Source organism: Panthera uncia, unplaced genomic scaffold (genome assembly GCF_023721935.1).
Source record: "Panthera uncia isolate 11264 unplaced genomic scaffold, Puncia_PCG_1.0 HiC_scaffold_114, whole genome shotgun sequence".
Taxonomy (NCBI): Eukaryota; Metazoa; Chordata; class Mammalia; order Carnivora; family Felidae; genus Panthera; species Panthera uncia.
Window position 1 is genome coordinate 5,204 of NW_026057744.1, and position 11,358 is coordinate 16,561.

Sequence of the window (11,358 nt, forward strand, 5' to 3'; positions counted from 1 at the left end):
ATAAGAACAGCACACAGATCAGTGAAACAATAAACAGAACAGAGAGTCCAGAAATAACAGATCAACAAAAATATGGCCAATTAATTTCTTCATAATAGTGGCAAGAAAAATCAATGGGGAGTGCTGGAAAGCCCTTCTGAAAGATGATGCTGGAAGAAACATATAGCAATATGGAAAAAAGAGATAAACTCTGACCCCATCTCACATCATACAAAAAAGTAATTCTAAATGAATTACAGACCTAAATCTAAGAGCTAAAATTCTAAAACTTTTAGAAAAAAACTGATGAAAATTGTCTTTGCAACTTTGAGGAAAGTATTCTTAGAGAGGACATAAACAGCACTAACTATACGGGGAATGAGATAAATTGGGCATCATCAAAATTGAAAACCGCTGTTCTACCAAAGACATCATTAAGAAAATGAATATGCACCCCACAGATCTGGAGAAAATATTTGTACTACACATAGCTGACAAAAAGCTTATATCCAAATAGAGAAAGAGCTCTTGGGGTGCCTGTGTGGCTCAGTTGGTTAAGCATCTGATTTTTTATTTTGGCTCAGGTCATGATCTCACAGTTCATGAGTTCAAGCCCCACATTGGGTTCTCTGCTGTCAGTGCAGAGCTCACTTCTCTCTCTGCCCCTCTCCTGCTCGCTCTCTCTCTCTCTCTCTCAAGAATAAATAAACATTTAAAAAGAAAGAGCCCTTAAAATTTTTATTAAAAAACCATAAAAAATGTGCAAAAGAGCCTAACAGCTACTTCACAAAAGTAAACAGAAGAATGGTCAATAACCACATGAGAAGGTGTTCAACATCATCAATCATGAGGCAAATACAAATTAAAACCCTGACAAAATGCTTAAAGGGCTAGTATCCAAAATGTAAAAAGAACCTATAAAACTCAACACCCAAAAAATAAATAATCCAATTAAAAATGGGCAGGGGGCACCTGGGTGGCTCAGTCAGTTGAGCATCCGACTTCAGCTCAGGTCACGATCTCACAGTTCATGGGTTCGAGCCCTGCATTGGGCTCTGTGCTGACAGCTCAGAGCCTGGAGCCTGCTTCGGATTCTGTGTGTCCCTCTCTCTCTGTCCCTCCCCCACTTGCGCTCTGCCTCTGTCTCTCAAAAATAAACAAACATTAAAAAAAAATTTTTTTTAATGGGCAGAAGATACAACAGACATATCCCCAAAGAAGACACCCAGATGGCCAATAGACACATGAAAAGATGCTCAACACCACTCATCATCAGGGAAATACAAATCAAAACCACAATGAGATACCACCTTACACCTGTCAGAATCACTAAAATCAACAACACAAGAAATAACAGGTGTTGGTGAAGATGCAGAGAAAGGGGAACCCTCTCACACCACTGGTGGGAATGTAAACTGGGGCAGCCACTGTGGGAAACAGTATGGAGGTTCCTCAAAAAGCTAAAATCAGAACTACCTTACGACCCAGCAATCACACTACCCTCTGCCTCCAGGACCAGCCAACACTCTATTTTGAGCTTAGCTCCTTATTACCGATCAACCATGAGCTCCCAGATTCATCAGACTTATTCCACTGAGGTGAAGGCTGTTGTCAACCACCTGGACCACATGCACCTGCAGGACTCCTACACCTGCCTCTCTCTGGGCTTCTATTTGGCCCATGACGATGTGGCTCTGGAGGGCATGAGGGTGCTGAGTGCCTCGTGAAGATGCAAAACCAGTGCACCGGCTGCGCCCTCTCCAGGGCTTGCAGAAGCCATCCCAAGATGAGTGGGGGTAAAACCCTGGACACCATGGAAGCTGTCCTGGCTCTGGAGAAGAGCCTGAACCAGCCCCTTTTGGATCTGTATGCCCTGGGTTCTGCCCGCACAGACCCCCAGCTCCGTGACTTCCTAGAGAACTACTCCCTAGACAGGAGGTGAAAGTCATCAAGAAGATGGGCGACCCCCTGAAGCACCCCCGTGGGCTGGACGGCCCCAGGCGGGGCTGGGTGAGTATCTCTTCAAGAGGCTCACCCTCCAGCACGACTAGGAGCCTCAGGAGCCCAGCAGCATTTGAGGGGCCCCTCTGGCAGCCCCCTGGGGCCACGGCTGGTGCCTGATCCTCTCCCTGCAGTCACTAGGTAGCTTTTTAACAACCTAGAGCCTTCTCCCAAGCCATAGACCAAATGGAAACAATAAAGCTTTTTGCAACCAATAATAATAATAATAATAATAACAGCAGAATTGCATAGGATTTCACCAAGCACAGGAGAGAGAAATCATTTCATGTAGAAAGAGAACTTCTCCAGAAGTATAACTGAGGATGCATTAGTAATATGCAGAAACCAGCCTACTCCAGGCAGGATATTTAAGTTGTAATTAGAGGGTGGAGCTTTTCTGTCACCAGATCTTGACTGAAACAGGAAAAATTTCTACTCAAGTCTGGCACTTCAGTGCATCAATAATGGAAGGACCTTGGATTCAGACTTTTTCAAGGGATTCACTGGAATGGCAGAGTTCACCTCTGCAAAAAGAACCACCCGCAGCTTCCCCCGCACACAGGAACGGCGAACCAGTGAGGTCTGATGCTCACCACTGACAAATGACGCTAGTAACCCTCAGTGAGAAGCATGGCTCCAGCCACAGGCTCTGGGTGGGCCTGGGTCGTACTGGTGACGGTACCATCTGCTCCGAGAGGTTCGGTTCTCACCTCAGCTTTTATGCATTCATTTGTAATAAGCCCAGAAAGTCCAAGTTGGCAAGCTCTTTCCTGGCTCTTTAGAGTCTACTGCTTTGATAAAAGAAACCAAATACCATTTTTTCTTGTTTTGCAATTATGTATGTACATATAAATCTTCCTTCCGTCTTTCTTTAAACATAAAATTTCAAGGGGCGCCTGGGTGGCTCAGTGGGTTAAGCACAGGACTTTTTGGCTCAAGGTCATGATCTCGTGGCTCATGAGTTTGAGCCCCTCATTGGGCTCTGTGCTGGCAGCTCAGAGCCTGGAGCCTGCTCTGGATTCTGTGTCTCCCTTTCTCTCTACCCCTACCCCACTTGCCCTCTCTCTCTCTCTCTCTCTCTCTCAAAAATACATAAACATTAAAAAAAAAATCAAAAAAAATTTCAAAACTGTAAATTGAATCTAGAATCACTAATCTTGGACCCTCTTCAGTTATGTAGAGTTACACTGTTTCTTAACGTGGTTTTCTTCTCTTTAATAGTCTAGGTTCCTCATTGGCTGAGTCAAAGAGCTCCTTACTGTATTGACTTTTGTTTCTAAAACATTTGGGGTGCATGGGTGGCTCAATCGGCTCAGGTCATGATCTCACAGTCCGAGAGTTCGAGCCCCATGTCAGGCTCTGTGCTGATAGCTCAGAGCCTGGAGTCTGCTTCCGATTCTGTGTCTCCCTCTCTCTCTGCCCCTCCCCTGCTTGCACACTGCCTCTGCCTCTCTCTCTCTGCCTCTCTCTCTCTCTCTCTTTCTCTGTCAAAAATAAAAACATAAAGAAGATTTTTTAAAAATCCCATACTGCCACTGCACGGCAATGCCTCAGTTCACCGTCACCCTTTGCTTAGAACCCACATCTGCTTTACAGAACTTTTTCACGGTCTTTTTAATCGTCGGAATCTCAAAATCTTCCAGAAACTGCCTACTGCTGACCTACTGCCATGTACAACAGTGCTTCTCAAACTGATGCGCCCTTGAGTCCCCTATAAACATGGTAACTGCGGACCCTGATGCATTACGTTGGAAGGGAAGCTCTTTGGCTCTAGAGCCCACAGGATGCTCATGCCCCCACTTTGTGCACCACACACTGCCCAGCACGCCGAACAAGGGCTCTTGCTCACCCAACTTTGGTTTTTCTCCACATATATACCCTTGGGGCAGGGCAGACTCTTCAGAAACAGTTTATTTCCTTGAACTTGACTAAGAGATTCCTCAGGCTAAAATGATCTAAGTTACATTCCTAATTTGCACTGGTAACCTTGCATGCTTAACCCTTCTTGGCACCTTCCTTATCCTTTGGATTCTGTCACCTTCATGTTCTTAGCTCGGTGTGCTTGCACACAGCAACTTTTTCTGTAGTAGACCTTCCAGATCCACACTCATTAATCTTTGCAGGTCTTGTTTAAAATTTAAATCTGGGGCGCCTGGGTGGCTCAGTCGGTTGAGTGTCCGACTTCGGCTCAGGTCATGATCTCACAGTCTGTGAGTTCAAGCCCCGCGTTGGGCTCTGTGCTGATGGCTCAGAGCCTGGAGCCTGCTTCCGATTCTGTGTCTCCCTCTCTCTCTGCCCCTTCCCTGCTCATGCTCTGTCTCTCTCTGCCTCAAAAATAAATAAAAACATTAAAAAATTTTTTAAATTTAAATCTTTCCTCTCTGAGTTGTTAATCATGATTCCAGATGAGAAAATTAAAATACCCTCCTTTCTTCCATATTAGATAAATACAGATATATAGAAATAGGGGTGTGTGTGTATATACACATACATACACATATACATATGCATATATACATGTTTACGTACTGACCTACTTAAGGAAAATGAAAGTCCAAATACTGTCAAGGTTTGAGAAGGCAAACACATTGCCCAGCTCCACGGGGCTAGAAACCAAATTCCATAAAATAGGTAGAAAAATAAAAAGGTAGTAATCCTGTATTACATCTAAATACTTCAGATATTTAAACCATTCTGTGAACTGGGCTCTGTTCCACATAGAAAATTTCAAGACAGCTCATTGTTCCTACTGCTCTCCACTTCCCAGTCTCACCTGCCAGTCTAACCTAATCCTTATTCCTCCCCCTGAAACTCTGCCCTTGGGGCTTTATATGTCTCCTTCCTAGGTACACGTTCTCCCATTTGAAAATTTACTTCAGGCCATCCTTTGCTGGTCTGATGTTAATTGGACTCTGTTTCCATGAAACTGTTGGAGTAAATTTCCATGCAGGTTCTTAAAATCTGGCTCATTTATATCTTCCCTTTCCACCTCCACTCATATTGATCTGCAATTACCAAAACTTTATGGACTCTGGAGTCTGAGAACTCTATAGATATTTATCACAGGCTTGAAATGTACAATCCATATCTTCACTGGTCATTACCATTCTTATCTGTGTAAGCCACACATCAAGCTTAATAAGTGCATTTATTTCTTACTATCTCATAGCCTATTGATTTTCAATACAATAGTTGCTTATGAGAATATCTAATGGCAAGGTATAGAGCCAAGAATTCTATAAGTACCCCAACCCTCCTCTGATGCTTTCTCTTTCCCACCCAGCCATCAGTGTGACTATAGTATAACACTATGTGTAGTATGGTATTGCTAGAGTATTACATACTATAGTAATCCCATCTAGCAGATGCATTTACAGAGCAGCATAGAGCAGGTTTCTTCTTATAGGGCATTACTCCCATCCACAAGGCTCCACCCTTATGACCTAATCACCCAAAGGCCCCCACCTCCTAACACTATCACATCGAGGGGTTGGATTTCCACATATAAGTTTTGGGAGGTATGCAAACACGGTTTCAGCCCATAACACTATGTTTTTGTGTTTTTTTTTTCAATTTTTTAAGTTTATCTATTTATTTTTGAGAGATTCAGAGTGGGGGAGGGGCAGAGAGAGAGAGAGAGAGAGAGAGAGAGAGAGAAAGAACATCAAGCAGTCTCCACAATGACAATGCCCTACTATGCAGGACTTGAACTCACAAACTGTGAGATCATGACCTGAGCCAAAACCAGGAGTCAGACGCTTAACTGACTGAACCACCCGAATACCCCATAATGCTATGTTTTAAAACATGACAAAAGAAAAAAAAAAAAAAAAACAAGAAACAAACCTTATCTATATAAATTTCTCACTCAAGCTAACTAAAAAAGAAGTTAGAAATACCATCTGGCTGGCTCAGTCCACAGAGCAACCAACTTATGATCTCCAAGTCATGAGTTTGAGCCCCATGCTGGAGGCAGAGATTACTTTAAAAAAAGAAAAAAGAAAAATACTTCAATGTTTACTATCTTAGAATACCCCACTATTATCTTTAGGATTTGAACAAGTTAGCAATTTTCCTACATCATATTCAGAATGTCTTGCTTGGCCAATCACTATTACTGTTGTATAAATCTTGACCCTGGTCACAGCGCATGCTCTAGGTAAAATGACAGGGAAGCGGTGCCTGGGTGGCTCGGTAGGTTAGGCATCTGGCCCTTGACTTTGGCTCAGGTCATGATCTCATGGCTCATGGGATCGAGTCCCCCATCAGGTTCTGCACTAACGGCACAGTGCAGAGCCTGCTCGGGATTCTCTCTCTCCTCTTCTCTCTGCCCCTACCCCCATGCTCGCTTGCTCATGCTCTCTGTCTCAGAATGAATAAATAAATGAACTTTAAAAAAAAAGAAGAAATGATAGGGAAGAGCAAGCTGCAAAGCTGGCTGGGGAAAAGGTAGGAAATCCCACATGGAGGAAAGGGTGGGCCACACCCTCTTCCTGAAATTCAAATCCAAGGTTTCAAGTGCAGCAAACCCTAGTTCCATCCAAGCATCAAGGAGCAAGGGTCAGAGTCGAAGGAGGAGAAGGGTGAGCACAGGGTCACGCTTCTGGGCAGAGTCAATTCTGAGGGTCAGAGGAAATTTTCAGGTGGTGGGATGGGCAGGTCCAGAATGAACTTTCAGCAGGGAGGACTGGAAGAGTCTGGTAAGAAGAATCAGATGCCCCTCTTCACAGCCAGGGCCAGAGGCTGCCACAGGCCACGTGGGCTGCATGAAGACAGGACAGGCCTGTCTGAGGCACAGGAAACTGCCAGGATGGGCCACAGGGAGCCCAGAGTTTGCTGCTCACCCACACGTTCCCTCTGGCACCTCCAGCACAGGACAGGAACACACAGTTCATTATCATCCCCCAGGGCAGGGAGAGAGCTCCCCGCTCCAGTGCAAGGCAGGGAATCCTGTCCATGGGACCAGCCCCAGGAGGCAGGCTCCAGCAGGGAGGGACTCATAATGCTAAGTCCCGTAACCAGTACCCCCAGGGCCACCTCCTTGTGTTCCTGACTGCACAATTCTCCTCTGGGGGTTAAGCTCTGCCCTAAGGAACGTAAGCAGTGAGTTATTCTAACTTAATATGTGGTCTTTAGGGGTGAGCCCAGGTATCTCAGAAAACCACTTTTTATCTTTCCTCCTACCTAATTAAAAACAATTTTTTTTAATGTTTATATATTTTTGAGAGAGACAGACAGAGTGTGAGAGGTGGGGGGGGGGGGGGGTAGGTGCGGTGCAGAGAGAGAGGGAGACACAGAATCTGAACCAGGCTCCAGGCTCCGAGCTGTCAGCACAGAGTCCAACGCCGGGCTTGAACTCACGGACCATGAGATCATGACCTGAGACAAAGTCGGACGCTCAACCAACTGAGCCACCCAGGCGCCCCTCTCCTACCTAATTATTACATCTGCCCTTGCACCAGGCCCCCTCCTGCTTCTCCCTCAGGGTTGTAAGGTAAGGTGTCCCTCCCGACTTCTTCCCCAGCTTTAACTCTGGCCAAAGACACTCTTACACCATTTTCACAGATTATGCAGGATGCCACTCCTGGCCCGTGTCCTGCTCTGTGCACCAGGCACACCTGGGTGGGTGGCAGGTTCGATGCTCCCCACACCCACGAGAGCTGCCTGCCCCACGCACACCTGCAGCAGCCCTTTCTGCACTCAGGTCACAGGCTTTCAGAGGATGGCTCACCCCCAGCCTTCCTGGACACGGTTTTCCCATCACCTCTGCCGCCACCCCCCACCCCCACCAATGCCCACAGTAGGTCCCAATCACAGGGATCAGGTCTCCCACCAGAGATCACGCTGCAAGCCGGCAGGTCAGGCTCGGCACCAGGCTTTACGTAACAGAAACGCCTGTGATTTGGAGCTGTCTGGTACGTGCTGCCTCAACCCCCAGCCAAGGTTTATTTCCACATTCCAAAATGACTATAAACCGTCTCAAACTCATTCTGGACTCTCTCATCCATGGATCTCAATAACTGAAAAAGAACATCATCTCATCATCACTGATTATTTCTTTATGGGGGTTCTCATATAATGGTCTCAATATGTCTCCTAGTCTCTATTTTTCTTTCTGCAAACCTTCCTTTCATCAGGCTACTTGAAAATCAGCTACCACCACCATAAATCTACCTACCAGGTTTCTTGTGGTGGTTGTTGTTTTGTTTTTGCCTTTATGGGTAAGCAAATCCAAGCTGCCCTTCCTTGCCCTTCTTACTTTTATTCTCTCAATCTCTCCTCTCTTCTCCTATTAACTCCTGAGCTGTGTTTTACCTCATACCCCTGCCAAGCTGGAAGGGAAATGACTATCCCGTGATGAAGCGTCCCTCCTGTGGTCCCCACTCCACCCAGTCCCTTGCCACGCTGTGGCTCCCTGGTTGCCACAAGCATTCCTGCCCAGTAGCAGCAGTTTCTCTCCCCAAATCACACCCTCCATTGTGCCCTCTTGAAAGTGGGAGGCTAGACTGTCATCCAAGTGACCACTTTCCTAAGACACAGCAGGAAATAGTGTTGTTTTTCCATCTTATTTATGAAATGCCTATGTGCACAAGCCAAGTCATTTAACCAGCTCAGACAGACAGTTCTGCCTCTGCTGAAACCTGAGACTTAGCAGAAAATGGGCTTTTGTCTCCAAACTTCTTTCTTTTCTAATTTCCAAACCCCTCTCCAGACTCCCTACTCCAGTCCCTGGCTGTGAACCCAGCAGGTGCTCCATAAATGCTTGTTCCCTGGCATTCAGCATCCACAGACCCCTGGGGAGGCCTTCACCACAGGAACACCACTTCTGCTAGCAGGGGGTCCATTGATTTCTCTTTCCAGGCACAGAAAAAGGAAACTTTTAGAAGAACCAGGTTCCTAACAAGTTCATGAATGAAAACAGCAGTGAAGATATAAACTATAAGATTCTAGAGAGGAACACAAGCAAAAACACAGCAATCCTTCTAAAATTAGAAGGGAAAAAAATAGGGGCACCGGGGTGGCTCAGTTGGTTGGGTGTCCGACTTCCGCTCAGGTCATGACCTCGTGATTGGTGAGTTCAAGCCCCACATCAGGCTCTGTGCTGACAGCTCAGAGCCTGGAGCCTGCTTTGGATTCTGTGGCTCCCTCCTCTCTCTGCCCCTCCCTGGCTCACACTCTCTCCCTCAAAAAATAAACAATAAACACTTAAAAAAAAATTTTTTTTAAAGAAGGGAAAAATAAAATAAAGAAGGGAAATAATATTTTCAATACTACTGAGATGTTATTTCCATTTTAGCATGTCTTTAACATAATTTTGTTACAGACATATTAGTTCAAGGAAAATGACTGAATAAGTGAGTAACGAAGAAATATAGGGGGGAAATGAGGCTGTTAACAGGGAGAGAAGGGGCCTAGGAGACAGGCTGTGATTAGCTCGATTTCCAATGTCCGACAATCACTGGTTTAACATGAAATACAACCTCACCAGGGGTTAAGACTTGCGACATAAAGAACACTGATTCCTTTTTCTTTTTTTCTTTAGAGAGAGAGAGAGAGAGAGAGAGAGCAAGAGCAGGGGAGAGGAGCAGAGGGAGGGAGGAGAATCTTAAGCAGCCTCCACGCTCAGAGCGGAGCCCAACCTGGGGCTCAATCCCGCAACCCTGGCATCATGACCTGAGCCAAAATCAAGAGTTGGATGCTCAACCAACTGAGCCACCCAGGCGCCCCAAGAACACTGATTTCAGTCAACAATGTTTCGATTATTTCTTCAAGGGTTAGAAACCACCAAAGTACCGCACATGTCTTTTATCATCAGGTCCCTGTGGTAACTTAATGTGCTCTTTTAAACTGTAGATGACATATTAACAGGAGGTCCCAGCCTTCGTGTCTTATGCTTAATTATATAATCTTAATACACCCATGACTTTGTGGTATCACATTGGTGTAACGCAGATTGAAGAAGAAATCACCAGCACTTACATTCAAATTTCCATTTTGTTCTTTCAATTACCACCAAAGGGCAACAATTCTGTTTCATGCCTCCTTCGTACAGCCAGAGACACTTCGCAGACCACAATTATATCTCGAAACACGACATTACGCTCCAACCAGATAATTTTTGCAATGGGCAAAAAAACCCCAGAAACCCCAAATAAGCTGCATCCTCCTTTAAATTGCATAAGGGAGATAAAACCAGGAGGGGGGGGGGAAAGTCTTGCTTGAATTTTTGCTCTTAGATGGAAGGCACCTTGAAGAAAATACTATGCAGTACAATTACTCTTGAAAAAGTTCAAATTCAGCAGGCACAGGCTGACACGGCTTTCAATAATTTTGTTCCCATGGAGGTTTTTCGCTATTTAATGTCATATAAGGTAAGGATTTAATAGCTTCCACCTCAGCCTTATCAACCATTACTTGATTACGTTCTGACTGGCAGTTTTTAAAGAAGCATTTCTGGATATATTCGCCTTCCTTCACTTCATCAGACTTTAAGAGTTCGTTCCTTTAAGGAGACTAAGTCAAACGGCAGCTGAAAATTCACCAACACTGTCGTTTACAATTCCCTTTCATTTTGTCCCTATACACACAACATACACATCCATATAATTCATAAAAGTGGTATTTTTAGCACACCTACAGAATCACAGAATGCCACAACTGGCTTCAAAAGACTGTAGCACAGGGGCGCCTGGGTGGCTCAGTCGGTTGAGCGTCCGACTTCGGCTCAGGTCACGATCTCGCGGTCGGAGAGTTCGAGCCCCGCGTCGGGCTCTGGGCTGATGGCTCAGAGCCTGGAGCCTGCTTCCGATTCTGTGTCTCCCTCTCTCTCTGCCCCTCCCCCGTTCATGCTCTGTCTCTGTCTCAAAAATAAATAAACGTTAAAAAAAAATTAAAAAAAAAAAAAAAGACTGTGGCACAGGGGCGCCTGAGTGGCTCAGTGGGTTGGACGTCCAGGTTCATTCAGCTCCGGTCATGATCTCATGGTTCACGAGTTCGAGCCCTGCGTCGGGCTCTGTGCTGACAGCTTGCAGCCTGGAGCCTGCTTCGGATTCTCCCTCTCTCTCTCTGCCCCTCCCCTGCTCACGGTGAGTGTGTGTGTGTATGTCTCTCTCTCAAAAATAAATAAACATTTTTTTAAAACAACACTGTAGCACAGATTTCTACATATCTTCGTGTCTGCTCTCCCAGAGAGCCCCCCAGCATTAGCTGGCCACGTAGCTGCCCAGAGCAAGGAGGCCCCTTCAGCTGGGCGTGGAGTGTGACAAAGTTTCAGACAAAGAGATCGGTGGAAATGTGATGCTGTGGCTCCAGCTTATGTTTTCACAGGGGAGGGGGATCTCCCCCACCCAAACTCCATCCCCCAGCTGGGAAAGCGGG

At 45.7% G+C, this 11,358-nt stretch overlaps 1 pseudogene; it reads left to right on the forward strand.

The window, feature by feature from the left end:
* Window positions 1-1,541: 1,541 nt before the first annotated feature.
* On the forward strand, window positions 1,542-2,030 carry LOC125916780 (ferritin light chain-like; annotated as a pseudogene).
* The last annotated feature ends 9,328 nt before the right edge of the window (window positions 2,031-11,358 follow it).